The sequence below is a fragment of the Schistocerca cancellata genome, chromosome 2 (genome assembly GCF_023864275.1).
Source record: "Schistocerca cancellata isolate TAMUIC-IGC-003103 chromosome 2, iqSchCanc2.1, whole genome shotgun sequence".
NCBI lineage: Eukaryota > Metazoa > Arthropoda > Insecta > Orthoptera > Acrididae > Schistocerca > Schistocerca cancellata.
Genome location: NC_064627.1, coordinates 967,670,958 through 967,696,566, shown reverse-complemented (window position 1 = coordinate 967,696,566; position 25,609 = coordinate 967,670,958). Strand labels below are relative to the sequence as shown.

Below are 25,609 nucleotides of genomic sequence, written 5' to 3'. Positions count from 1 at the left end.
TGCGGCGCCAGGCGGCGGACAAAACGCAGGCCACGCTTTGTGCGGCATTTAAGCTTATTTAGGCCCGGGCGGGCTCAGCCTGGTCCCAGGAAATGAGTGAGTTTGCACCGTTTCCATTAGCGCTCTTTGATGTTATTTATGAGGCACCGGCGAGGTCCGGCGATCGAAAACGGATCGCCCGGATGCGCTCTGCGGCTCCACGCGACCGTCCGGGCTGCCTCGGCTGCAGACGAAGCTCTGCTGCCTTTTTTCACCAGACACCTTCTGCTGTAATTATATTTAATAGTGTACTTAGCTTCACTTACCATATTTAAAAGCTCACCGGCCAATTAGACAAATTCTATGGTGTCGGTGACAGCGCCTCCCCACCCCTGGCGCAAGTGAGGACATCCATCCCCACCACGCCGGCCCTTCTACTCCCCCACCACAGCACACCACTCTCCCCTCCGACCCCCACCACGGCGACCACGGCGGAGAGGCACGTTATAACTTCCGGTGTGCTTGTAATACTTACACGCATTTTAACAGATTTCCCCGGACCTTTTGTTGCCGAAACACGTACCACAGTCCGTCATCACGATGGACACTTTAAACTAATAACCGTTTATTAGGTTACCTTATCTCAGACGGTCTCGTGGCCACCCGTAGTAACTGTAATTTATGAAGTTACATCGTCACGGTTTACAGTGATTTGACACGTACAGTTATTTGTAACTACTACTGATATAACATCGGACCAAAACGACTATTTCCTCAAGCTTCATACAACGACTATCCGTTTCTTGGACATAACTTACAAAATTGGTACCACATGTGTAATAGATATTTATCTTCACTGCATCAGAAAAATAACCTCACACTGTAATAGCTTTTCATTAAGACTATGGTATCATGTAACACCTGGATTTTAGTGTGATACGAACAAAAGAAAATGAGATTCATAAACTGGGAATGACCCAGGAAAACTAATGGATGTCTTCTTGTTCTTAGGCCGCATATCCAACATACATTTAAACATGTTTTCCTCTTTCGTCCACACTATATTTCTTCAACGTATATGCACTAAGACGTCGGAACCACTAATTTGTTCTCTCACTCTATAAAATTTTTGTTTCTCGATGTTGAATTTCCTTTGACAGTTCTTCAGGTTTCCAGGATTCTAATATGTACGTATATGAAAGGTGCTTGTTCCAAAATGTTAAAGAGAGCATACTGGACGCAATTTCTTGGTGAACATACAGAATGTATTATGCATGTAGATCTAACGCGCCAGATAAATCTGCTGCAGTAAAACATAACTGACTACGTGCTCGACAGCAATAACAACGAATAAGATGAAGAAAGAGTGCATATTAGACATAGACGAATAAATGCAAATGTACTTTCGTAGAAAGAAGAGGCAATTAAACAGGTTACGGAGAGAAAAAAGACTTTGTAAGAGTTTTAAAAAAATCCAGGCATCCGTACAGGGACACACAAAAGGAGATGATGACACCAATTACTATTAAAAAAAGATGGTTTTATATATGTTCCTGACGTTTATGTTGCCTGAAATTTGAGGTAACCATATAGCTACAGAGCATTGCATGTTACAGGTTCATTCTTGTGTAGTTATTTGTGGGTTAAATCTTCAGTTTGCTTTCCAGTTATAACAGTTTTCTAATGTTATTGTTTTACTTGTAGCACATTAAAATTCACAGTATGAAACAGATAGGTATATATGAAATAGCTCAGTTATTAATGAACCATTCTAACAAGGTTGAATAGTATTGTTGGTATGTTCTGGTCAGGCCAAATGGGATAAATATTCCATTTCTATTCTCTAAATTTCTAGAAATTACTTAGTTTCATTGGCTGCTATGGGTGTCCGCCCGAATGTGTGCTTCTATTCAACTACAAAACAAAGTCACTAACCAGGATGGAGAAACGAAAAATATACTACAAAACGAAAAAATACTACATAAACATCTATAATATATCACCAAGCTCGTGCGTGTAATTTATGTAATATTATTCTGCAGCAAATGATTCTCCAATTTCTTTTTGAATTTGTGTTCAGTCAACAGTAACAGAGAAAAGTCATTGTAAATTACTGTGAGACAACACAACTGTCTTAAGAGTCCATACAGTGAAATTAAACTTCGCATTTTGCGGATATAGTTGTTGGCAATATTTTGAGATAAGGGAGGAAAAAAATTTACAGAGATTTAACCGGTCTTGATTTATTTACTAACTGAAGAAAAACAGATAAATATGAATGAGGACGTGAAAGTATCTTGAACATGCTAAACAGATACACTGTGGGAGGAATATTAGAGGGTCATCGTATGGGGAACAAATTAGAGGATAATGTTACATAGAGGAAGAGAAAGTAGGCGAAGATAAGATGGGAGTTATGATGCTGCGAGCAGAGTTTGACAGAGAACTGAAAGAACTAAGAGGATGCGAGGACAACGGAGTACACGAATTTCCATCGGAATTATCGAGATCCATGGGGTAGCCAGCCGAGACAATACTATTTCACCTCGTGTGCGAGATGTATGAGACATGCGAAATAACCTCAGACTTCAGGAGAAACGTAATAACTCCAATTTCAAAGACGGCAAGTGGTGATAGGGTTCAATATTGCCGAATCATCTGTTTAATAAATCACGGTTGCAAACTATTGACTCAAATTATTTTGCAGAAGAATGGGAAAACAGGTATAGGCCGACTTTTGGAAAGACTAGTTCGGGTTCTAGAGAAATGTACCGACATGCGAGTCTATACTGACCCTATGACTTATCTAGAATATATGCTGAATACAGGCAAACTTACGTATATCGTATGTAGCGTTTGTAGATTGAGAGAAAGCTTCTGACAGTGTGGACTGGATTACATTCTTTAAAATTTTTAAGCCAGCAGGGATAAAACACAAGGCAAAAATTTATTTATAACTTGTACAGACACTGTACTACGATTGTAAAAGTTGAAGGACATGAAAGGGAAGCCATAGTTGAGAAAGGAGTAGAATATCCCCAATGATATTCAATTTTTATACGGAAAAGCAGTTAAGATTAAAGGAGAAGAATTAAAAACTTTACGGTGTGCCGATGACATTTAATTCTATCAGAGACGGCTAATAAACATTATGTTATATGGTTTAAATTTTTAAAAGGAATAATTCATAGCTGAATGTGTTTACAGCGTAGTCGCTCTGTACAATGACATTTACAGTTTTATCAGAGAATGCAACAATGAATGAAACTGCATTGTCTCTTGCTAACTTTTCTGTCTCTGTTTGTCTAACACGCTGAAATGGGACAAGTATTTTGTTCTGTAGCATTGACTAAAATGTAGTTTTTAACTATGAAGTGGAGCACTGAAATACAATATCAGTCACCAAAATAGGAATTCGAGTGTAAAGTATCTAACACAATTCGCCCAGAACGAAGAAACAATATATGAAAGGCAAAATTTTATTGTTTTAATGGCCATCACTACTACTTTCAGTGATTAGTGCTTCTCATGACTCATATCGTTCTATGCTATTTAATTACGCTATTACCCTTGACTCGCACTATTAACTTGAATTCTTTGTTTTGTCGACTTTATTTAAATTACGCATTAACGTAATTATTGTTGGTAGTTAGAGTATTCATCATTCGTATGTAGATTACGAAAGTAATTTATTTCGCTTCGGAAGCAACTGTCATTTGGAAAGAACATTCTGCTCGCTGACTTGAAAATAAAATGGCGTAAATCGACAGTCGCACTGAGTGCGAGCGGACGTTGACAATGTCAGTGTGACTCCTGAGTTCACAATGTCCTAAAATTGTTTCTGTTCTACATTGCTTCAAGCTGAACTGCGCGCTCCACGACGGGACTAGTTATTAATAATAATGAATCTTTACAAACAAACAGTGATCTGGTCTCTTACCTCAGATGGTATTTTGTGTGGAAACTAACTTGAAACCGTCATGTATTAATAGAGCGGCAGATGCTTTTTTTTTTTTTTTTTGCTCCATATAAGTTGTTAATTTGTAATCTGGGCATATTAACTAGCTATAGTATGAACTTCATTTATTATAATATGCACTTTCTTTTCAGCAGTTAAATAAAAAGCAAGAAGATTTAGAGTCCTAATGCTTTGAAAAAAGTTCTATATATTCGTAGATACTTAAAGAAAAACTGTAGTGAACGAATTAAATAACAAGTAGAGCAGAATGGAGATAAAAGCGATTGCATCGCTAAGAGACAGAACTAATAAAGAGTGACGCATCATGCTGAAAAACATGTAAGGAGGGAAATAAATAATCGTGAGTATAATTTTCAAGTACGAAACATCCACATCAAAACTCAATAGAAAAACGATGAAGATAATTAACAGGCGAAACATCATTATCTGTATGTTCAGTTTGACAACCTTTCTCTTTTTATTATTTGGTTGGAAGAAAAATCCGTCAATTGTATGTATAGAATTTCATTAAGTCCTGTCACTAGTATGACCATATTAAAAGATCGCTAATGTTTTCCTATTGCAGCCACTACACATCTCACTTTTTTTTTTCAATGTTACATTTCGTATGGTTAGCCGAACTTCCAGTAGACACAGTTCAAAGTGTATTTATAACATATCTATATATATTCTCAAAATTGTTAAACAGGTGTATGTGGTTTATACTGTTTGTGAACAGTAAAAGTGCGCAAAATGGACTCTGTCTGTTTATACAATTCCGGTCTGAAATACCCGGCTTTACGGCAGAAAACTGCAAGGGTATATCTTTGGCACGGGTAACAATACAACTTACTTCCGGAGTAGTAAGCACTGGTGCTATCAGTGTGAAAACGAACTAGGCTGCACTTGGCTGCAGAATTGAATAGTGTTTGATGCGTGCACAATTACTGGAGCGAACAGTACTATTTCTTGTTGGAAATCCTTACTGTTCTGCTACTTAAATTTTTTAAACGTATTTCATAAAAAAACACACGTAATTTTCAAGCATACGTGTTCAAGCAGTTGACAGGAATCACAACAAATACATTTAATGCAGACGAGCTACAAACGCACGAAGAGTTAAATTAGAGGCGTCTGCTACGGTGAGCTGCATATATGTAGCGCATAAAAACTGCTTCGTAACAGGGAAATTATAATACACATTATTAAATAAATTGAGCACGGATGTTATGAATTACTTGAGAGATGGGTAGTATTTAAGGTACTTTAAAATCGGCCGGATATGCATATACTGCAGTTTTCTTCAGCACCTATAACTGATGGAAACCGTTTTCGTAAGAAATACTTAAAATGTTAGATATAATTGCTTCTAACAGGTTGGGAAAAGTATCATAAGAAGTGGATCCAAACTTGAAAAAGAGACAAGTGTTACACTTGCAGTAAACAAAAAAGTTAACTGTAAATAGCTCTTCCATCTTAATTATAACTCAAAAGTGTAGTCAATCTACGTGTCAAACAAAACTCTCGCGTTGTCTAGAAGCAACTGACGTATGGAAAAACAGCTGAGAAGCGGAGAATGGACATTTGTGGCACAGCTAAGGTGACAAAATATGAGAATTAACTAGGCAGTACATGAAGAAGTGCATTCGCACGCACTTTCTGAACTATACTATACTTCTGCTTCAGATGAAAATAGTTATGACAGGTATGTATCCGGCTCCAGAGACAGAGATCACAAATATGTATTTGCTCACCAATTACTCCAGTGCCCATTGTAGTCAGTACTTTATCCAGCCTCATCCACCTCTCGGCTCACGTGGACATGCATCTGGATACCTGAAAGAAAAAAGCAAAGAAATGTTCAGTAAACAAATAGACGTAGGAATCTATTAGATGAGTGGTAATTCGTAGAAAAGTACAATATGTCGACCTGACATCGAAATTAAATCCTTATAGGTAGGAAAGAACTTAAACAGCAACTTGTACTTAACCCACGGGTTATTAATATTAATTATTTTCATTGATATTAACTCAAAATTAAAACTTACAGGTAAGTTCATCAAGACAGTTCTCTGAATCAAGTGTGTAATTCAATTACTTAGCTGAGCGTTCACAATTAACCATCTGCACGCTTGGAATAGGCCTAGTAATTATGGCAAAATTTATATAACAGACTTAAATAACTCTTACGTTATATTCGTGAAGAACTCATCATTATCTGAACTGAAAGTGAAAACACAGGCATAGAACTTCCAGCACTCACAAACTAGTAGTAGAATGCAAGAGTCACAAACCTGAGATTTCCCATTTAACAGTGCAATGAAACAACTATTGTACAATATTGAAGTCCGTAAGACTTGTAGTCCGTTCAACAAAAACTAAAAATAACAAATATGAGCTTGCGGTTACTTACCAATAAATTTTCAATTTTTGAGTGGTATTCTGGACCTGTACAGTTTCCAAAGAACGTACGCTACGGGAGCAGAAGTTCGGCCTGACGCCTCACAGAGACAGCAGTTGTCTCGTAGACAGCTGAATGTGACAGTTTTTTTCTTTTTATATGAGATATCTTTGACTTTTTAGATTCTTTATTATACTCACAATCAGATACCGACAATTCTGCTTAAAACCAACAAATACTTCGTCAGGAGGAGGCCATGTTGCAGTTACCGTAAGAAAATATTAAATACGTGAAGCTGTATATAGGCACTAAGAACGCAAATATTTTTAAGAGAGTACTACGCCGTACATATACAACAGGGCAGTTTACATGCTAATAAGGCGTGCACTGTCTGAGTGAGATGTGTGATATGCTGGCGTTGATTTCTATGTGACGCAGAAAGAACCGGTTACAGAAATACCAGTAAACCCCTGATTCTTTAAAGAATGGAGCTCTCACTTATAAAACAGTTTCAAACTTCTGATAATTTAACGAGTTAAATATTTGACGATAAACATATAAATGACAAAAAGCTTCGAAAAGGATTGAAATTATGTTACAGTTTGCTGGACGGAGCTAAGTGCTTCCTTTATCAAACACTATACGCGTATATTCTGGATAATATGCGCTTCGTTTTAAGTATCTCTGCGTTTATGATGTCGTATCTTCTGGACCATGTGTCGTACAATGATATAATTTTGCAGATAATTCAGTGTTGTATGTGAACAGTGACAGAAAACTTTGTTGCAAATACAGTTAGTAGTAAAAATGTAACAAATTAAAACGTCATACCTGATGCGACAGTTTTACAGCTTGAACAGTAAAAATGTAGTAGGGCCTAAGCGATAAGTTTTTTTTTCCTTTCATCATCTTGTGGGTGGCGTAAGGGAGAAAACGTTTCGTAACGGTTTTAAATTATGTGTAAAATTTGTTGCATGTCGGTAAGAGCTCTAAGTCTCAAATACTAGGTGAATATAGTCTGGGTATTTGGCTCAAGACATATACACAGTTTATGATGGTAAGACTTTTCTTACTGTGTTGAACTTTTCACAAAAGATTATACGTCTTAATGAGTAGATTGCGTCAGAATTTCAATATTTTTAAATTCGTTCACTATTTATATGAAATTTTGGAAATAGAGTTTTGTTGTCCCTGCAAGTCATTAGACAGACAACGTTTAAATGGGTTCGGGTTCTGTGCCCAGTCGCTTGGTGATACGGACAGACGTCAGTGTACAACTGAATCAGGGTTTGCCTACATTTACAGTTCACCCTACGAACTAGAACGTTTACATACAAAATAGCAGACTCGTCATTTATTCAGATGATTAAATACTGTCTGAAGTTATTAAATACGTCAATGGAAACTGAAAATAATGTAATGAAGCAAGGGCGTAAAAAAATTATCGGAATCAAAGTCACGCAAATTATTAGAGCCACGCTGTGGTAATAGGTAAAATTCAGAAACAAAAGTAGCGAAAAATTTTAATATTTTCATGGAATATAAGAAAAAGAAGTCATTTTGTTATCAAGCAGTTTTAATCGTTTGTTAGTGGAGACTTATGCGGTTCGCACAAACCTGGTTTGAGCATTGCCCCCTCCCCTCTTCCCCCCACCCCACCGTCTTCAAAGAACGCACCGCTTAGTTCAACAGCGAATATCCCCATTTTTCGTACGTCTTAGGTCAACAGCGAATATCCTCATTTTTCATATTCTCTAGTATTTCCCGCGGATAAGCTGTTTCAGGAATAACATTGAAAAGGAGAGGTTTTTTTTGTTTTTTTTTTAAGTGACAATAATGGCGGCGTTGAGCACACCGGATACGGAGGGCCAACTCAGTCTCTTCAACATTTCTATTTCTAAATTAAAAATGACTTGAGGTACGTCTAGGGTGATTTCACGATACTACTTAGCACCTTCATCGAGATTGTTGAACCACGGTTCTGTCCCTTTCTACCCAATGAGGTTGAGAATTCTAACATTTACGAAGAGCCTGGGTATTTGCCAAGAACACACACTGGAAAAACATTTTTAGCTATTTTTCTTATATTATGGTCGACTTCGCCATTTACTATATTCAGATTAAGATGTGGCGAACTTGGCAGTTACATTAGAAAATAGGACTGGCTGATGCTTTCTGGATGTACTGGACTAATGGACACAGTCACTCTTCTCTAATTTCGTAGGTATGTGATGAAGCGTAGCATAGAGCGTCGGGCTGAGAAAGAGCAAGAGACGACGTCATAGACAAAACTGTGCTTGTATCGTGCGTTACACATGGTTGACTGAAGCAAATTAGAAGATGAAATAGGCAATCCTCACAGTCGTCGTGGTTCGACGTATGACTGTTGCCGAAAATCGCTTTTTGCTTGGAAAATAATGGTAATTACGTAAAATGCTTAAGCGAAATTATGTCCCAATAAGAGTAGTAATTATAATGGTTCTAGCCTCCCTAAGAGACGAGAAATAAATATCAGTAATGTCAGGCGATTGTATAACAGCAGAAAAGAGATGCTAAAGTTTGATCAAGGAAAGCAGGGCAAGGAGCATAAGACTGCTTTGCCTTGTGTGTTCCGTATACAAACACGACGTAGAGGAAATAACAGTCCATAAACAGATAAGTCAGAACCCATTTTTTTGCATCTGTTTGACGGTAATTTGTATTTCATGTTTTGAGAAGGGTGGAATGAACTTCGCTCTTACCTCGTTCAAGAGAAATGTTTGAGTTCCTAGAAGTTCGTAGTCAGGGACTGTTTTAGAAGCTGCCAAGTCTTTGTGACGTCCACGATAAACTCAACTGATTGATTGTACACTACAGGGTAATGACACAAAATTGTCCAACTATAAGATAAAAATTTTTCAAATTGAAACTACTGTGATGGAAGAAAAGGTTGAATAATTAAGACATACGTTATTTTCTTACTGCTGTTCACATGTTTTTAGAAGCCAGTGACTTTAATTTAAGTGAATAATTTAAGTCTGTGTCTGTGGAACGTTTAACAGCCCCTTTCAATACAGAGCTTCCAAAACCACTTCCCTTTGAGGAACAAGAGCATATTATTGAAGTTTCTTCACACTTCTCATTGAAATCGAAGATCGTTTCAGTACCACTGCTTCTGTTTTTGCACGTGGTGTACAAGGAACATCTGCGTGTGGGTAAGAAGATCCTCAGAGTGTTGATACCTTTTGCTACATTATACTTATATGAGGTAGTTGCTTTCAGCATTGACAGTCATCGACACGAAATAAATATCGCTGATGCATATGGAGAAAGAGATGCGTGTCGCAGTTATCAATCTTGTGCCGAGATTTGAAGACCTGATTATGAAGTAGGAAGCCCACACGTCTCACTGACTTCGTTGCAAGAATAAGATGTAATGACGCTGGAAATTATTCATTTTGTTTCGAGACTTAACTTTATTTTCCCCGAATTTCGAGTCGGATATTATGTTTAAATGAGCTCCGCATGTTCGTGTTACGGTCAAGGGAGCCACGGACCCATAAATTTCGAAAACCATGGGCCTAGCACATAAATACCACTTCACTGACGTAATTTACGTCATCGATGGTGGGTCACATGACCGCTTATTACTAGTTCCACACCATCGTGATCAGTGAGCTCTTTTGTGGGGTCCGCTGAACTGAGTTACTGAGTTTCACTTGTAGCCGCGGGTGGCCCAGCTAAGACAGCACAAAAAATTTCCCTGGGACTCGACACTTAAAAAAAAAAAAAAGACGTACCACTAAGGAGTTATCGGAATGGTGCAGAAATCGGAAGATGTGAAGTACGTGGGCAGACATACGAATGATTACAATTTCAAAAAGCTTCGGTGATTTATTCAAGAGAAAGAGCTTCAGAAACTGAGACAGTCAATTACGCGTTGGTCCATCTCTGGCTCTTATGCAAGCAGTTATTCGGCCTGATATTCTATGACAGAGTTTTTGGATGCCCTCCTGAGGGATATCGTGCCAAACTCTGTCCAATTGGCGCGTTAGGTCGTCAAAATCCCGAGCTAGCTGAATGGCCCTGCAAATAATTCTCCAAAATTCTCAATTGGGGAGAGATCCGGCCTCGTGGCCAACGTGCGGTTTGGCAAAGAGGAAAATAAGCAGTAGGAACTCTCGCTATGTGCGGGCGCGCATTGTATTGCTGAAATGTAAGACCTGAATGGCTTGCCGTGAAGAGCAACAAGACAATGAGTAGAATATCGCCGATGTACTGCTGTGATGTGAGGGTATCGGAGATGACAGCCAAAAGGGTCCTGCTATGAAAAGGGTCCTGGTTGTGGGGGCCGTATGGTAGGCGTCAGTCAGGTTGGTATCCCACAGCTGTTCGGTGCGTCTCCAGGAATGTCTTTGATGGTCATCGCTGCTCCGTTTGAAGCCGGACTCATCACTGAAGACAATTCTACTAAAATCAATGACAGCCGAAGCTGAAGACACATCTGGAGATGCCCCGATCAGCGGTGGAATACCAACCTGACTGTCGCCCTCCATAAGGCTTTGACAAACACGAGTGCTGGTCTCGGGTGCCATTTTTTTACTTGGTAGGACCCTCTGGCTGTCATCCGCCGTACCCTTACAGCACAGCGGCACGTCGATGATGTTCTACGCCCCGCTTTGTTGCGCTTCATGTCAAGCCAACATGGACTTACATTTCAGCAAGATAATGCCCGCCCGCACACGGTGAGAATTCCTACTGTTTGTCCTCGCTCTTGCCATACCCTACCTTTGCCAGCAACGTCACCAGATCTCTTCCCAGCATTTGGAGCATTATGGGCAGTGCCCTCCAATTAACTTTTGCGATTTAACGCGCCAATTGGACATAATTTGGTACAACTGCCGAGAATTCTTCCGGGTTGTATGGCCGTGGTCCATAGAACTCTTCTATCCCTGACGTTTCGTCCAAAGCTACGTTGGACATCTTTGGAGGTGCTCCTGGTTAAAGAAGCTATGAAACGCAGCGATGTATGGACAGTGGCGCTATAGAATCGATGAGAAGTTTTTATCTTCGACGTACTATGATCGATAGATATATTTTATCCGTGACAAGGTTTATCTCTGCTATCACGTGAAATCCAGATCACGCCCACTTTACACGGTATTTAGGCCGTTCTTCGACGTCCGACTCGTCAGTCGGCAAGACTCAGCACAACCAGGAGTACCTCCAAAGATGTCAAACGCAGCTTTGGACGAAACGTCAGCGATAGAAGAGTTCCATGGACCACGGCCATACAACCCGAAATAATTCTCCGCAGCTGAAACATCCGGTCTTTAAAGTCTTCATTGTAGAATTTGGTACGACAGCCCTCAAGAGGACGTCCAACCACTCTATCAATCAGTGTCCACCGGATAGCTGCTTCTTTGAAGACCTGAGGTGGACCAACGCATTAGTGACGTGCTCTGTTTGTGAAACGTTTTCTCTTGAATAAATCATTCAGTCTTTCTGACATATTTACTAAGATGGTATCTGATCTTTCGGACATGTCCGAAACAACAGATACCATCGGTGAGCAAGCAGCTCGTTAGAATGAAATTACAATGAAACGAACACCCTTAGCTGCTTACGGGCGTTGACATATATCAACGGGGAGAGATGAAAATGTGTGCCCCCACCGGGACTAGAACCCGGGATCTCCTGCTTACATGGCAGAAGCTCTATCCATCTGAGCCACCGAGGACACAAAGGATAATGCGACTGCAGGGATTTATCTCTGCCACGCCTGCCACGAAACTCACATTCGCAACGTATTGTCCCTCACTACATTCGTTGTGCCCCCATCCATTATACTCATTATTCGCAGCGCGTTGCCGATTCCCGTAAGAGTTCGGGCACTGTTTGTGCATTCGCAAAAAAGAAGAAGATGGTCAAGTGGCCGGTGAGCCTTAACTATATATTTACTAAGATGGTATCCGTTCTTTCGGACGGGACAGTACGTTGAGAATGTGGGTTTCGCGGGAGGCGTGCCAGAGATAAATCCCTGCAGCCGCGCTATCCTCTGTGTCCTCGGTGGCTCAGATGGATAGAGCGTCTGCCATGTAAAGCAGGAGATCACGAGTTTGAGTCCCGGCCGGGGCACACATTTTCATCTGTCCCCGTTGACGTATGCAACGCCTGTAAGCAGCTAAGGGTGCTCATTTCATTGTAGTTTCTGGCATTGTCGTTATTTGTTAGTGTGTGCATTCGGAGATTATTTCGTGCTGCGTTGGCCTTTATTTAGGTACTTATTTAACGTGTAGCTCGACACAACAGAAATATTGCCGCCTCAGAGCTTTTCCACAGATATTACAAGAAAAAAAACAAAAGGCAATTAAGGCTAAAGAAAAGTCAGGAAACAAATCCCCCAGAAATGAGATGTTTGTACTGTGCGGTACATATTACTTCGCGGAATCCTAATACGACGTAGGTTCTTTCACGAGAGGACAAAGACAGTGCGTGTGAACCGACACACACATTTGCTGCGAGAAGTCACTCGCGGGATGCGTGAGGCGCCGCCTCTAGAGGACGGGTGACTGCGCAGTCGCAGCGGCAGCCGCGGCGCTAAGAACACGTGGGCCCGTGACCTTGCGCTGGGGGGCTCGGGCCGAGTGCGGAAGCCGGAGAATTCCTGCCGCCTGCGGTGAAAGGCCGAGTAATAAGAGCCACGCTGAAAGGGCTTCTCTGCCGTAATGGAGTTCTGAGGCAGCGAATGCCTCGGAAAGGAGCGCACGCGGAGAATAAAGCGAATGCGCAGAAAGGAAGGAACATTCTTAGGTCATCTCAGCCCGGGAGGGCGGCAAGGAGACACCGGAGGCCGGGAGACCTGAAACACACCACACACTGGCATCAGGCAGTGTTTGTCTTGTTAGTTTAGCGGTGCTGAATCTTGCTGAAATGCGTCGTTATTTTTCAATTAAAAAGTGTACGGGAAGGTATAAGGCGTCAAAATTTGGAAAAGAAATGGGAATACAATAAACTAGTTCATAATCTTTTCACAGAGTTTACAAAAGCATATGATTCAGTATTGTAATCAAAATTGTACAGAATTCTTTTGGAACTTGGAATACCAAAGAAGTATGTTAGACTTATAGAAGCAAGTTTGAAAAACACAAAAGGTAGAGTACGCGTGAGGAAATTGGAGTCAGAAGAATTTGTAAAAAAGAACGGACTTAAGCAGGGAGATGCCCTGTCTCCGCTACTTTTTAATTTAGTCCTAGAATATATTGTACGAATGGCAGCAGATAATTCAAAGGGTGTGGAGTGAAATGGAAATATTAAGATATTAGGGTATGCAGATGTTCTAAACATCATTAGCAATAGGAAAGAATCTGTAACAGCAAATGCGAATGCGTTAATCAAGGCTAGTGAAGATGTAGGTCTATGGATAAGTGAAGACAAATCTGAATACCTGGTTACTACTAGAATGCCAACAGCAGTAGATCAGGAAGTGAACACATTAAGTATCTAGGCGTGGACATCACTTCGAGAAATGAGATTGAATCCGAACTGAAGAAGAGATTACGGGCGGGAAATGCGTGCTACTTCTCACTGAATAGATTACTTTCATCACTGATATTGTCTAAAAATTTAAAGATTAGAATATACAAAACTTTTATTCTACGAGTTATGCTGTATGAGTGCGAGAATTGGTCTCTCACTGTGCAAAACGAAAAGCCGTTTCGAGTATTTGAGGAAAAATTTCGGAGCAAAAAGGGATGACATTAGCGGAGAATGGCGAAAACTGCATAACGAAGAAGTTCACGAACTCTATTCAAGCCCTGACATAGTCAGTATTATTAAATCACGGAGGTTTCGATGGGCGGGTCACGTAGCTCGAATGGATGAGGGCAGGGCAGCGCGCAGTGATAGGGCACCTAGAGGGAAAACGTGCTGTGGGGAGACAGAGGAGTAGATGGGAAGACAATGTGAAGGCTGATTTGAGGAGCCTAAGTATTCAAGGTGAATGGAAGGAAATAGCCCAAGATGGCGAAAATACGTTGCTGCGGTATGGGCTCTCGAGTCCTGTATGACCAGTGAGTGAGTGAGTGACGGGCAGGTATAGAGAAGATCTAAACATAGATGGCCAAGAAAGATTTTCAACTCAATTCTGTCCGGGAGAAGAAGAAGAGGAAGGTCAGTGCTAAGATCGGAAAAATACAAGTAGCAATGCAAGACCGAAATCTTTGACTGGATGAGAGGAAGGAAAGAGGCCTACGCAGGACGAAATGCTAACATCTAGCGGGAAACCGAAGAGGAAGAAAATAAGAATATGTTGATGGAAGACGCAGCTAGCAATAAATACACTGGTGGAAAGTAAAAATCGTAAAACACAAATGATAATTACACTACTGGCCATTAAAATTGCTACACCACGAAGATGACGTGCTACAGACGCGAAATTTAACCGACAGGAAGAAGATGCTGTGATATGCAAATGATTAGTTTTTCAGAGCATTCACACAAGTTTGGCGCCGGTGGCGACGCTTACAACGTGCTGACATGAGGAAAGATTCCAACTGATTTCTCATACACAAACAGCAGTTGACCGGCGTTGCCTGGTGAAACGTTGTTGTGATACCTCGTGTAAGGACGAGAAATGCGTACTATGACGTTTCCGACTTTGATAAAGGTCGGATTGTAGCCTATCGCGATTGCGGTTTATCGTGTCGAGACATTGCTGCTCGGGTTGGTCGAAATCCAATGACTTTTAGCAAAATAAGGAATCGGTGCGTTCAGGAGTGTAATACGGAACGCCGTGCTGGATCCCAACGACCTCGTATCATTAGCAGTCGAGATGACAGGCATCTTACTCGCATGGCTGTAACAGATCGTGCAGCCACGTCTCGATCCCTGAGTCAGCTGATGTGGACGTTTGCAGGACAACAACCATCTGCACGAACAGTTCGATGACATTTGCAGCAGCATGGACTACCAGCTCGGAGACCATGGCTGCGGTTACCATTGACGCTGCATTACAGACAGGAGCGCCTCAACTACGAACCTGGGTGCACGAATGGCAAAACGTCATTTTTTCGGATGAATCCAGGTTCTGTTTACAGCATCATGATGGTCACATCCGTGTTTGGCGACATCGCGGTGAACGCACATTGGAAGCGAGTATTCGTCATCGCCTTGTTGGCGTATCACCCGGCGTGGTGTTATGGGGTGCCATTGGTTACTCGTCTCGGTCACCTCTTGTTAGCATTTACGGCACTTTCAACAGTGGACGTTACATTTCAGATGTGTTACGACCCGAGGCTCTACCCTTCATTCGATCCCTGCGAAACCCTACATTTCAGCAGGATAATGCACGACCGCAAGTTGCAGGTCCTGTACGGGCCTTTCTGAATACAGAGAATGTTCGACTGCTACCCTGGTCAGCACATTCTCCAGATCTCTCACCAACTGAAAACGTCTGGTCAATGGTGGCCGAGCAACTGACTCGTCACAATACGCCAGTCACTACTCTTGATGAACTGTGGTATCGTGTTGAAGCTGCATGGGCAGCTGTACCTGTACACGCCATCCAAGCTCTGTCTGACTCAATGGCCAGGCGTATCAAGGCCGTTATTACGGCCAGAGGTGGTTGTTCTGAGTACTGATTTCTCAGGATCTGTGCACCCAAATTGCGCGAAAATGCAATCACATGTCAGTTCTAGTATAATACATTTGTCCAATGAATAGCCGTTTATCATCTGCATTTCTTCTTGGTGTAGCAATTTTAATGGCCAGTAGAGTAATGAAATTTCGGAAATACATTTGTCTAGGTAACATATTTCAATGATTAACCATGCAAGGTCGAAAAGAGCGAGATAAGCCTTTGAAAATGTGAGATGCTGGTATACTAAGAACCAGTATAACCTCCAGAATATTCAGTGCAAGCATCAAAACCGTGCATACATTGTGCTACACAGGCGCCGAATGTCAGTTTATGTGATGGAATTCCCTGCCTGTTGTACTTGGTCACCAATGCAGGGACAGCTACTACGCTGCAGTTGTCCAGTGATGTCCCATATGTGCACGATTAGAGACAGATCTGGTGATCGAGCAGTCCGAGGTAACGTGTAGAGTATCTTGAGTCACAACAACCCTATATGGGAGAGCGTTATCCTGTTGCAAAACAACCGCTCTAATGTTGTTCATGAACGGCAGCACTAAGGATCGAATCAGCATTCAGAGTGCGTGGGATAACCACGAGAGTGCTCCTGCTATCATACGAAACCGCAATCCTGACCATAGCAACAGGTGTAGGTCCATTGTCTCTATCAAGCAGACAGGTTGGTTACAGGCTCTCAACTGGTCTCCTAGCACACGTCCACCACTGGCACCGAGTCTGAACCAGGTTTCATCAGAAAACACAACAGACCTCGACGATGACATCCAATCAGCTGCTGCTTGACACCAATGATGTCGCAAATGGCGATCGTTTGGGGTCAGTGGAATGTACGCTACAGGGCTTCTGGCTCTGAGCAATCCTTGATGGAAGCGATTTGTAATAGTTCGTTGTGTCACTGTGGTGCCAGCTGCTGCTCAAATTGCTGCTCAAGATGCAGTTACGTTGCGCCAGAGCCATACCCGAACACTATGGTCTTCCATCTTTGTAGTGCATGTGGCCATCCGGAGCCCAGTCTTCTTGCAGTCGTACATTCTTGTGACCACCGATAACAGCAATCATTTACAGTGGCTACATTACTGACAAGTTTTCTCTGCAAATATACTACACGATCTCGTTCAAACTGAGTGAGAAGCTGAAAATGACGTCTTTGTCGCCCTCAAGTCATTCTTGACTGGCATCAAGTAACCACGTGCAGTCTCAACTAACGCTTATGACCGTTACAGCGTGTATTTAAAGTAAACCTGAGTTGCATTCTCATAAGTGGTGCTACTAGCAACTCTGTCATGTGATTGGCGCGAAATTAGAATAAACATCATCTTTTAGATGTAGAAACACGCCTTCCAACTTCAGTTTATGTCGTGCATCTCCTTCCTGGCGCTGCGGTTTTGTTTCCGTGTATATTTAAAAAGCCTTATTTTAATGTCATTACCGGTTTGGGGCTATCACGCCCATTCCAGATGGGTGCACTCGTCTAATTACAGCAACGTATTGCATGTCTTTCGCTTCTGCAGTGCAAAGAATGTTTGAATGTTTGAGAAGTTGGCAACACGTGTCATATTCTTGACTTGAATAATATCGCGAAATATAATAATGTGACTGCAACTGATGAAATATAATGCGTTCAGTGTTGAACAAAACTTAGGCGGTTTTTTGTTCTATTGATTTTTATTTTTGGGAACTGGTTTTCGGCTTATTACGCCATCTTCAGATAACTACTGGCTATTGTTTACAAGGAGCCTGTGTTCTTACGAACCAAACATTCTGGACTAAGATACAACGCACTCACATACGATCTTTAGTTGTAGTATTGTCTTTGGAATTCTCAAACGGGTCTTTTGACTCTTTTTCTGTAAAACTATTCTTTAACATAATAAATCACATTTTAGTGTTTGTCAGTACCATGTACGACAACAATTAGAATTACTTAGAATACACATCATTACAAATTTACAATTTTTGATATTTGTTGTGAACAGATGCACTGGACGTTCATTGTTGGTTGTACAACAGCGATGTTTTCTTTGGGGGATACATTTTGTTATTAGAAAGTTGTGCATTAACATATACCAAATATTGCATTGTTACAGTTGAGTTACAGTTAGGAATGTAAACATATAAGGGATATTACGTTATATTAGGGTGTGAATTTGTTTACTATTGGGACACTTTGTGGTTAATAGCAGGTTTACTTTATTCTGCAAAGTTTAAGAGTGGTGATGTGCTCAGTTGCAATTGGTCATTTAGAACCACCTGGGGGTTTAGGGCTAAGTGTTTGTTAATTTCAAGTGCTTCTACTAGGCTATTTTTTCTGCCTTTGTTGGCTATATGTGGCACTTCTGTGTGTGTTATATATTTGTGTCCTTCTTTGAGCACATGTTCAGCAAAGGTGGAGTCTGATTTATTTAATGTCCTGCTGCGTTCATGTTCAGTCTGCCTTGTTGATATGGCCCGGCCTGTTTGACCAATGTACAGTTTATTGCAGTCAGTGCAGGTCATTTTGTAGACCCCACTGTTGCTTAGTTTCTCTGTTTTGTCCTTGCTGTTGAATGGGAGATTAGCTGTAGTATCTTCAACCCTCAATACGGAATTGTTCTATCAAGAAGCGACGGAAGAATCCATAAATAAAATATAATGTGGTTTCTGTACTATATGTGTTCCATTTATCCTTAAGTACTTTGTGCATCGTCCTAAAAATGCCTGAGGACCCAAAAGAGACGAAATGGCTTCACTAGAATTGGTATGTTTGTTCGTATCTAAGCTGCATCCTGTGTGTGCTAGATGGTAATAATTCTTTATTCTGCAACAAACAACATCTAATTATCGTTTTCAAAATACTCATTGAAAACCCATAAATTTTTTGATATGTTCATGGTAAACAAATCCGCCATAGTTCTAAAATACTTTTATTGACTGAAGTCTTACACGATAGTAATCGCTATACACTTGCACGGTTTCGGGGTCTTAGCCTCATTATCAGGTACTTCTGATGTCTAGCAGTAGTAGGACGTCATGTTCATGCCCAAATAATTAGTAGGTAAACATCTACCACACGTAAAACATCAAATAATATCCGAAATTGTAGTTGCAAAGAATCCTAACTTTCAAGCGCAGTGTGGGAAGACGTATCTTGTTTCAACACAGAGGTGAGACGATCGTATGGCATTGTTGGCAGGGGGGACCCATGCGGAGGAGTTCGGCCGCCGTATTGCAAGTCCTCTTTAGTTGACGCCACATCGGCGACTTGCGAGTCAATGATGATGATAATGATGATGAAGGACACACAACACCCAGTCCCCTGCCGGGAATCAATTCCGGCCCCCAGCGTGGTAATTGTAGCGCTACCGCTACGCTATGGAGGCGGACCTTTGTTTCAACAATGCCACTGGAAATGCATGCGTCGAACGCCTTGGTGCCCCTTATGACTACAGCAGGCGGACTGATAGTGGTGGTGTATATCGACTTCTGTAGTGTAAGACTTCGCTCAATAAAGGTATTATACAATCGTAGTGGATTTGTTTATCACGAACATGTTGCATAACAGTATGAACGTGGAACAAATAAATATTTATAGTTCTTTGATAGACTGCATCTAATACAACATTTAATGACCGTTAATTAATAGTGGCGTTGTGTGTGTTCTAACCATTCGTCCTACCATCTTAACCTGTATATATCTGGGTCGGAGGATGATAATTGAAGTCATACTATAGCAAGACATGAAGATGGAGTAGTAAAATGCTGAAACTGGTTGCCAAACAAGATAAGGTTGGAAACTAGACGGCTGAAAGATGTTTAATTTGATATCCTGAATCAAATGGCTCTGAGCACTATGGGACTTAACATCTGAGGTCATTAGTCCCCTAGAACTTCGAACTACTTAAACCTAACCAACCTAAGGACATCACACACATCCATGCCGAAGCAGGATTCGAACCTGCGACCGTAGCAGTCACGCGGTGCCGGACTGAAGCACCTAGAACCGCTCTTCCACCGCGGCCGACTATCCTGAATCTTCCTTGAGGTTAACTGCTATCAGCTTTTCCATTATTCGTGTCTCTGATTGGCAATAATGACATGATTCGGTAAGATTCACATTTGCCCTCATCTACCTTTTTCAGAACGGCTATTTTTACATTCTTCTTGGAGTCGGAATATATTTCGCACTGTCTCATATATGTAACATAATCGGTGGAATAGATTTTCCAGAATCACAGTAACTCTTACTCAGTAACTGTCGCCTAGCGAAGCAGCCTTGTTTCGGCTTAGATCTTTTAGTGCCCTTCTTGAAGTTTCATGTTTACTTTTCTTGATCTCCTTCCACAGCACTCCTTATAATACTGTCTTCAAGTTTGTTTCCCTCGTATAGCGCTTCCATGTACTGCGTGACCCAAAGTACCTGGACAATAACACGGGGTGTGTCCACCCCTCGCCTTTATGATAGCTTGAAATCTGCTGAGGATACTTGCAGTGAGGTGTCTGAATCTCTGTCGAGGAATGGAAGGCCATTCTTTCTCAAGAGCCGGAACCAGAGTAGGTAGTGATACTGGAGGCTATGGACTGGAGCGAAGATTTTCCATTAGGTTTAGGTCGGGAGTCTTGAAAGGTCAGCCCATTTCCTAAATGTTATTGTCCACAAACTACTGCCTTACAGATGCGGCATCATGACAGAGTATGTTGTCATTCTGATACAATCACCGTCCCCGAACTGTTCCTCTACACAGAAATGTGTACCTAAGAAGGAGTTGCTCGAACTTTGTACCCCATTCTTTTTAATTTCCTACGCACAGTCGTTGCTACAGCTGGACTCTTGGTAGCACTTTGAGACTCGCGAGTGATTCCTTCCTCTAATTTTATTCAATTTTGTACAACCACCATCTCCAATGTTCGACAGTCTCCGTCAGTAGATGACGTCTGCCTGACGTTGTGTTAGGTATGGTCGCTACTTGGCCTTTCCACTTCACAATCACGTCACCAATACAATTCTCGTCGCCCAGACTGGTGCATCCGCCGTTCATGACATTTAGTAGGCAATTCCGCACTACATAGGTGTGTCCAGAAACTTGTGTTCAGATTATATAGTAACTGAAACAGTTACCACATGGAAAAAAAATCAAATGGAAAAGCACCATATCATCAGTGTGTGACGTCAACGTCGTGGAATTTATAGTCACCTTCCGCATCGTCGTCATATGTGTGTTGGAGCTGCTCATATCTTCTCTTCCCGTTTTATGTGTATGTCTGGAATGACTTTTAATTTTTCTTCCTCGTACTGTCGCTTTTACTGTCTTGTATATTTCTAACATGTAATTTACTCATCAATCTGTAATATTTTCTCTTGATTTGTTTGTCTAAAATCCGAACTTGTACATTTCCAGTAAGTTGGAAATCCTTTTACTCTGGAGAGAATACAGTTTTCAGTGTCAGAGTTTGTTTTTTGTTTCAAAATAATCTTCACAAAAAGGTTGTCGACAGCACACTTCTCTTGGAAACCAACCATCGTTTTCTGTATATCATTCATTGCGAACTTCCGGTCAAACTACTCTTTGTTTCAGCATCCAAAGCCCCAGCGCATTTCTTTGTTGATGACTGAGATACAGCGAACTATCGTCTTGGCGAGCAGTGGATAGCCCTTGCAATTCCAGTTAAATGGTTGACACTTTATCATGACTTAAAGTCACATGATATTTTATGTTTATTTCGACACATTAAGGGTGTCATGTACAGTACTCCAGTTGCCACCATACTCCATACTCAAGTGTTGACGAAATCAGTGATGCATTGAACAAAAAAAAAAAAAAAAAAAAAAAAAAAAAAAAAAAAAAAAAAAAAAAAACAAAAAACAAAAAAAAAACCAGGATTCTGCCCGGCTGGACAGTTCTCGTGCTAACCTATCAAGCATGGAATGAGACTCATCTTAGAATGTTTGTCTACCTGCTTTAAATTTATGCGAGAGTGACCTTAATTTAACGTAATTTTTGAACAGTTGTTATTGTGAATTCTCACAATCGTAGAGACCTCTCATGAAAATCAACAAGAAAATAAAGACAGCATCTTCTTTAAAAACGTATGCTCTTCAGAGACGGTTGGTGTCGACTCGAAACATTGTGTACGTCCTATGAATCAATCATTATTTAGCATATTTATATCATGAAATCAATTTTTGGAATTTTTAAAATATGTTTTCATGCGACTGCATTTTTATCTTTCATGATGTACACAACTTGACACGCCTCTGTATTGACCGCTGGATGTCTGTCTTCTCTCGATTCTGATGTCTTGGCTTTCCAAGTTCTAACTGGATATTATTGAAGTTTTTATTGGATGAAACATACCACAGCTAAGAGCATCATTTGTGGCAAGTCTGAAACGGGGAGCAGTAATATCCACTTTACCATTAACATAAACATGAACAGTAGTGTTTTGCTGGGACACAGTGTATGTTACTTCTCTGTCTGTAGATGTATCTTCTTGTAAGAGGTCTTCAATTGAGCTAAGAACTTAGTTGTGTATCCTTTGAAGATGAATAATAGAGTATGGAAGCGCCGTGGAACAGTTCTATTTCTTTCTTGTAGGTAACTGTGGCCTGTGCTCCTCTTTCATTCGTAAGGTAAGCTCTGATCAATATGTTTCCGGCAGAATATGGCTGAAAGAGGAGCTAATTCATTCGGATACTTTTTATAGACTTTGGCGGTAACTTCGTAGGGCTGCCGAACCATACTGACTTTTACCATTATCTACATCAGACTCCGTATTGTCGACAAGTATGTGTGTCGGAGAGTTTCAGACGAAAACAACGACTGACGTACTTATTAACGGAGAAGTAGCAATCAGATTACTAGAAACCCAAATGCTTTATGCTTTCACGATATCACAGGACAGATTAGTGATTTCGGCTGCTTGCATTGATATTCTGCTATGACAGTTAGAGCAATGTTATCAGAGTAGATGTTTATACACTGCTGAAGCCAGCGAAGCTTATATCAGCAGATGTGTTGGTAAAAGAATAACACAATTTGTAAATTGTAATATGAGTAACAAGTGATTACGGATCAGTGGGCAGTATTTTTCGTGATTTGATACCACATAGAAATAGCGTGCATACAATAGTTCTTCTAGATATGACCCTAACGAAGAGTCGTGCGAAAATTGTTGGTGAAGGTGAAAAATACATTGCTACCAAAAATGTTCTTCGTGAATTCTATATTACTGGCGTAAGCAACGCTTCCACCACGCAGGAGGTTCTTTTTTCTAATGGCAGAGAGCGATAGGAATGGGGCTTCATTTTCTGTCTAGTCGTCGGAATTAATTGTTGTCCTAAATCAGTTGGATGTCGATATGTGTTCTCACCAGTGCCAGGAATAATTTGACTTCAGTTGACAGCTCGTCGGTGGAGAGATGGCATCACAGTTAAAGATAGTCAGCGTACTCAGTTGTGTTGGCCACTGATGCCCATTATACACTGAAGAGCGAAAGAAACTGGTAAAGCTGCCTAATATCGTGTAGGGCTCCCGCGAGCACAAAGAAGTGCCGCAACACAACGTGGCACGGACTCGACTAATGTCTGAAGTAGTGCTGTAGGGAACTGACACCATGAATCCTGCATGGCTGTCCATAAATCCGTAAGAGTACGAGAGGGTCGAGATCTCTTCTGAACAGCACGTTCCAAGGCATCCTAGACTTGCTCAATAATTTTCATGTCTGGGGAGCGGAGGCGTTTAAGCTCAGAAGAGTGTTCCTGAAGCCACTCTGCAGCAATTATGGACGTATGGGGTGTCGCATTGTCCTGCTGAAATTGCCCAAGTCCGTCGGAATACACAATGGACATAAATGGATGCAGGTGATCAGACAGGATGCTTAAGTACGTGTCACCTGTCAGAGTCGTATCTAGACGTATCAGAGGTCCCATATCACTCCAACTGCACGCGCCCCACACCATTACACAGCCTCCACCAGCTTGCAAGGTCCATGGATTCATGAGGTTGTCTCCATACCCTTACACGTCCATCCGCTCGATACAATTTGCAACGACACTCGTCCGACCAGGCAACATGTTTCCAGACATCAAAAGTCCAGTGTCGGTGTTGAAGGGCCCATGCGAGGCGTAAAGCTTTGTGCTGAGTGGTCATCAAGGGTACAAGAGTGGACCTTTGGCTCCGAAAGCCCATAGCGATGATGTTTCGTTGAACAGTTCGCACGCTGACACTTGTTGATGGCCCAGCATTGAAATATGCAGCAATTTGCGGAAGGGTTGCACTTCTGTCACTGTGAATGATTCTCTTCAGGCGTCGGTGGTCCCATTCTTGAAGGATCTTTTTCCAGTCGCCACGATGTCTATGTTTTACCGGATTCCTGGCATTCACGGTACACTCGTGAATTGGTCGTACGGGAAAAATACCCACTTCATTGCTACCTCGAAGATATTGTGCGCCATCGGTCGTGCGCTAACTATAACACCACTTTCAAACTCACTTAAATCTTGCTAACGCACCATTGTAGCAGCAGTGACCGATCAAACAATCGCGCCAGACACTTCTTGTCTCATACAGGCGACCGCAGCACCGCTTTCTGCCTGTTTACACATCTCTGTATTTGAATACGCATTCCGGTATCAGTTTCTTTGGCGCTTCAGTGTACATGGATCGTGATAACCCCTTCAGCATCAAGTAAGGCCTGACGATGGTGCACTGAAGCGCCGAAACTGGTAGCTATGCAATAAATGGCATCACAAAGACGGCTGTAAGTGTTTCATTTTTTTACAATAGTGAACGGCCGGAGTCCCTCATACCTCCAGTCAAAAGGATGGACATACAAATAATTTCCTTTCCAAAATCGAGATCTAGTTCTGTTGCTAACGACGTCGTGTTGGTGGTACGTGAAGTGTTAACTGATCTTGATTGTATTGGATGTTATTTCTCCTTTTATCCTCCCTATGAATCGGACCATAAATCATATGTGTGTATAAAGGTTAAGGTGCCTCAGTGCCATTTCACCTGTTATGTATAAGACGAGGTAATGTATTTACTGCGGTGGGGCAAACCTGTTTTCTGGCCAACTGAGAAAAGTGAGAGCGCTCGGACGCTACTACTGTGGAGGCGAGGGTGGTTTGGCATTCGGCGGCTGCAATTTGACCTCGACAGGTAGTGTGTGTGTGAGGGGGCGGGGGGGGGGGCGTTGAGGCGTGGCTAGCCCTGCTCAAGGAATGCGGGGGCGGTGGCAGGGCCTGCCGTGTCCGCAGGCGGAGGCCCCAGGGCTGTCTCGCGAGATCAGGAGCGATAACTTGCCTCCTGATAGGTAACGCCACCTGGGACACGTCTACTCTTGTAGTAAGTCGAGAGATTCTTCTGTTTCGTATGAGAAACGTATTGCGGTGTTGCCGTAGCTAAAAGATGCGTCCTGGAGTAAGTGATCTGACGAATCCGTGGGTCTCGGTGGAAAAGTATATACCTGGCAGTCCTGTTGCTTAACCATTTCCCTGACCTGATACTACGTTTTATTTCTTCTTTCCAGTATCTATCTGTAGTTACTATGAACATAGTCTCTCAGACTTCACTCACGTCAGTGTAATAGCTCTACGCTGTTTGCTAATATGCTACGAGAAAGGAAAATGCGTAGAATTACATCATTTTTGTAGTCAGTG

General features: G+C 41.6%; 1 long non-coding RNA gene across 1 annotated transcript in view; it reads right to left on the bottom strand.

Annotated features, from left to right (window-relative positions):
- LOC126148967 (uncharacterized) overlaps positions 1 to 25,609 on the bottom strand; it is a 399,054-nt gene that overhangs the window by 198,784 nt on the left and 174,661 nt on the right. Inside the window, exon 3 of the long non-coding RNA XR_007530675.1 lies at positions 5,692 to 5,773. This is a non-coding gene — a long non-coding RNA (uncharacterized LOC126148967). The remainder of the gene's footprint in view (positions 1 to 5,691; positions 5,774 to 25,609) is intronic.